Here is a 5,364-nt window from a genome sequence, read left to right on the forward strand (position 1 = left end):
GAGGAAGAAGTAAAATTTTCTTTATTTGCAAATTATATGATCTTATATGTAGAAAATCTTAAAAGCGTCACCAAAAAATGTTAGAACTAATCAATGAATTCAGTAAAGTTGCAGAATACAAAATCAACATACAGAAATCACTTGCATTTCTACACACTAACAATAAAGCATCTGAAAGAGAAATAAAAACAATCCCCATTCACAATAATATAAAAAATAATGGAATACTCAGGAATAAATTTAGCAAAGGAGGTGAAAGATCTGTACACTGAAAACCATGAGACTTTGATGAAGGATATTAAATAAGACACAAAAAATGGAAAGATATTCTGTACTCAAGGATTGGCGGAATTAATATTGTTAAAAATGGCCATACTACCCAAAGCCATCTATAGAGTTAATACAATCCCTATCAAAATTCTAATGGCATTTTTCACAGAAATAGAAAAAAAGATCCTAAAATTAGTATGAAACCACAGAAAACCCTGAATAGTCAAAGCATTCATAAGAAAGAAGAAAATACTGGAAACATTACACTTCCTAATTTCAAAGCTATAGTAATCCAAACAATATGGTACTGGCATAAAAATAGACATATAGACCAATGGACCAGAAGAGAGAACCAGAAATAAATCCTAGCATATACAGTCCACTAATATTTCCCAAGGAAGCCATGAATACTCAATGGGTGAAGGATAGTCTCTTCAATAAATAGTGCTGGGAAAATTGGATAACCACATGTAGAAGAAAGAAATTGAACCCCTTACACCACTCACAAAAATTAACTCAAAATGGATTAAATACTTAAGCATAAGACTTGAAACAATAAAACTCCTACAAGGAAACATAAGAAAAACCTTCTTGACATTGGTTTTGGCAGAAATTTTTTGTGTGTAACACCAAAAGCACAAGCAACAAAAGCAAAAATAAGTGGAACTACATCAAATTTCTGCACAGCAAAAGAAATGCTTCTTTTCAACAAAATGAACACTAACAAAATGAAAAGGAAACCTGTGGAATGGGAGAAAATATTTGCAAATCATATCTAATAAGGGTTTAATATCTAAATAAAGTTCTCATACACCTCAATAGCAGAAAAAAATCTGATTAAAAATGGGCAGAGGAACTGAAGAGACATTTTTCCAAAGAAGACAAGACCTACAAATGGCCAACAGATACATGAAAAGAAGCTCAACATCATTAATCAACAGAGAAATGCAAGTCAAAACCACAATGAGCTATCACCACATTCCTGTTAGAATGGCTGTCACTGAAAAGACAGAAGATAAGTGTTGGTGAGGATGTGGAGAAAAGGAAACCCTTGTGCACTGTTGGTGGGAAAGTAAATTATTGCAGCCACTATGGAACACAGTATGGAGGTTTCTCAAGAAATTAAAAATAGAACTACCACCGTATGATCCAGTGATTCCACTTCTGGGTATGTATCCAAAGGAAGTGAAAACAGGATCTTGAAGGGATATCTTCACTCCCATGTTCATTGGAGCATTATTCACAGTAGCCAAGATATGGAAACAACCTAAGTGTCCCTCAAGGGATGAGTTGATAAAGAAGTTGTAGTATACATATATACAATGGAAAAATATTCACTGATGAGAAAGAAGGAAATGCTACTATTTGAGATAATATGAATGGACCTTGAGAACATTATACTAAGTGAAATAAGTCAGAGAAAGACAAATGCTGCATGATAACACTTAAACATGGAATCTAAAAAAGCCAAACTCATAGAAACAGAGAGTAGAGTGGTGGTCACCAAGGGCTGAGAGGTAGGAGAAATGGGGAGATTTTGGTCAAGAGTACTGTTTTATGCCGGTCTCAACCTATCAGTAACTAGTGTTGTTGCTGGACCCTTGTGGTTCTTATCATGATTGCAAGATGCCCTCAGCAATAACCAACAGGAAACTTTGGAAAAAAGGTTTATTATTCAAAGGTTCTGGAAATTACACAGCACACCTCGGGCCGCACAGTGAAGTCAGGGGTAGGGAAAGAGAGGCAGCAGGCCTAGGGTTCTGCTTTTATTGGGATCAAGTATGGGGACCTAGGTAGGGTTTCAAGGGCCTTCTTTTTATTGGTGAATTTAAAACACAGAATGGGAATTTAAAACGTGGGAAGAGAATAAACAAGCAGCCCAAATGATCAGTTATTGAAATCAGTCAAGATCTCTGAAACCAGCTGTCACATCCTCTCAATGACCTCCTCCAACAGTTAAGATGGATATAAACGAGTATTTTGGTATTATGGAATAGTTCTTTATCTGATTGTGGCAGTGTCTGTTGCAATTCATAGAAATGTATATTTCCCCAAAAAAGTCAGTTTTATTATATAATAATGTTTAATGAAAAATAAAGTGCAGGCTTTGCAGACAGGCTTCCTAGGTTTGAATCATGTACATGTTCTTTATCTTGAGATATGTTACTTAATCTCCCTATTTCCTAATTTCCTCATAAAAATAATGGGAATAATAGTGACAGCAACCTCATAAGTTTGAAGTGAACATTAAATGGGGTAAAACATATAAGCATTTAGAACAACCCCTGGTATATAGTAAGTGCTCAATAAATATTAGCAATCATTATTAGTACACATATACATTATGTGGGATTGTTTTATGCTATGTAATTTTAAAAGAGTATTTTCAACAATTCAGGTGTTCCTTAGTTGATGAGTAGATAAACAAATGTGTCTAGCAATACAATGAAATAGTATTCAGAAGTAAAAAGGAAGTAAATACTGACCCAAGCTACAATATGGGCAAACCTTGAAAACATTATGCTAAGTGAAAGAAGCCAGACACGAAAGGTCACATATTGTATGATTCCACTTATATGAAATGTCCATAATAGGCAAATAACTAGAGACTTAAAGTCAATTAGTGATTGCCAGGGGATGGGAGAAAGGGAATTGGGACTGACTGCTAATAGGTATGGGATTTTTTTTTGGAATGGCAGAAATGTTCTGAAATAGATCACAGTGATGGTTGCTCAACTCTGTAAATATACAAAAAACCACTGAATTGTATACTTTAAAGTGTGAACTTTATAGTATGTGAATTATGTCTCGATAAAGCTGTTATTTTTTTATATATATATACAATTTTTGCTTGTGGCCTTTTTTCAAGTTTATTTATTTATTTTTGGCTGTGTCGGGTCTTCATTTCTGTGCGAGGGCTTTCTCTAGCTGCGGCAAGCAGGGGCCACTCTTCATCGCGGTGCGCGGGCCTCTCACTATCGCGGCCTCTCTTGTTGCGGAGCACAGGCTCCAGACGCACAGGCTCAGTAATCGTGGCTCACGGGCCCAGTTGCTCCGCGGCATGTGGGATCTTCCCAGACCAGGGCTTGAACCCGTGTCCCCTGCATTGGCAAGCAGATTCTCAACCACTGCGCCACCAGGGAAGCCCAAGCTGTTATTTTTTTAAATCTCTGAAACAGAGGAACCTGGGGCAGTTGGGGGCAGCTCAGCCTGGCTCTTTATCTAGTCATGTGGCTGGCAAGGTGTTTATAAGAGATAGATGTCTTTGAAGTGGATGCCTCTTTGAAGTGGCTCCCTTGGCAATCAAAGCTTAAGTCAGACACTTGCATCACAAAAAGAAAAACCAACTGTCAGGGCTTATGCTACAGGTACAAACTGTCCGTCACAAGATAAATAAGGTGCTCTCTTCGGCAGCACATATACTAAAATTGGAATGATACAGAGAAGATTAGCATGGCCCCTGCACGAGGATGACACGCACATTCGTGAAGCGTTCCATATTTTTCATCCACATTTGTCAGATTCAAAATCCCAGTATTTTCTAGTGTACCTTGACTATAAATTAAAAATTGTTAAAATAAATGATTTTATGGCATCATATTATTTTAGTAATTTGTTAGTTTATATCAGATATTTATGGTAACTCTAATATCTTGATGGCTACTGTAAATCATGTAGAAATTAAATTTGAGTTATAAATTACCCCTTTGCAAATTCAGTTGTGGATATTATAAATCTATAAAATATAAATTCATGTAAGTAATAAACTAATGCTACCTTAATATGCATATGGAAAGAGCTAAATTTCTTAGAACTAAAAAACAAAAATAAGTTGAATAAGTTCGAGGGGATCTAATGTACAGCATGGTGATTATCGTTAATAACACTGTATTAAATACCTGAAAGTTGCTAAGAGAGTAAGTCTTAAATGTTCTCATCACAAAAAAGAAATGGTAACGATGTGATGGAAGTGTTAACTAACACTATGGTGGTAATCATTTTGCAATATATAAGTATATCAAATCAACACACTGAACACCTTAAACTTACACAACATTAATGTCAATTATATCTCAGTAAAGCTGGAAGAGATATTTTTAATTAAAAAAATCACTGTTTTATAAATTAGCTCATTTTATTCTCACAACAACTTTATGAGAAAGACACCATTACTATTCCTGTTTTATAGGTAAGGAAACTAAGGTCAGAGAATTTGAATAACTTGCCCAAGGTCATACATACTAAAAAGGGAAAGAAATGGGATTCAAACCCAGGAAGTCTGACTCCAGAAACCATACTCTCAACACATTCTACTGTTCTGTTTTCAAATATTCTGGAACTAAGTGCTTTTCAGAACTTGAGACTTTCTAGCCAGACAATGTCAAAACTCCAAAATGGCATTAATAAGCCCTTACAGGAAAACATGCCTGACCAGAATCCTAGGGATGAGAGAGGTAACTCATCATCCCTAAGTAACTGAGTGGGAAAGACACCGAAACTTCTTGAAACATTATAATACACATCCCCCACTGTGACACCTCACCTCACCTCAAATACCTCTTGCTGAAACCCCAGAAGTTAAGGGCAGGCACCTGGAAAAGCCTCAAGGGACCTAGGGAAGTCTGGCTTCCAGTGTTGAGACAGACTCTACTTCCAACACGAGTAGCTGCCCCCCTTTAGGACCACCATACCTGCTGCTTCCTGGCCTTAGATCTGAGACGTAGGAAAAACATATAAAATCTTCATACGCTGAGCACACACTTCATAGGGAGAAGCAAAGTTCAGATCAAAACAGCTGACTTGGCTTTCTTATTTTCCAGAGCTGCCTAAAATGTATCTCATGAGGAATTCAGCCATCTCTGAAGGACTTCTTTGGGAAGAGAGTGTGAGTCAAGACCTCCAGAAGCCAGGTAGGGTGATCCACCATCTTGGTTTGCCAGGGACTGGGGGACTTCTCGGGGCACGGACTTCGATTGCTAAAACCAGGACAGTTGATCACCCTTCACTCTTGTTAGGGTCAGCAAGGACCCCTAGGATTCTTCTTCATTCCAACGCATTCCATTCATGCCAAGCTGTGCTACTCACAGATACAGA

At 37.1% G+C, this 5,364-nt stretch overlaps 1 non-coding gene across 1 annotated transcript; it reads left to right on the forward strand.

The window, feature by feature from the left end:
* The first annotated feature begins 3,668 nt into the window (after positions 1-3,668).
* LOC137767899 (U6 spliceosomal RNA) lies at positions 3,669-3,775 on the forward strand. The gene has a single exon (XR_011074590.1). It is a non-coding gene; the product is annotated as a U6 spliceosomal RNA (small nuclear RNA).
* Positions 3,776-5,364: the final 1,589 nt, after the last annotated feature.

This window comes from Eschrichtius robustus, chromosome 7, assembly GCF_028021215.1.
Source record: "Eschrichtius robustus isolate mEscRob2 chromosome 7, mEscRob2.pri, whole genome shotgun sequence".
Taxonomy (NCBI): Eukaryota; Metazoa; Chordata; class Mammalia; order Artiodactyla; family Eschrichtiidae; genus Eschrichtius; species Eschrichtius robustus.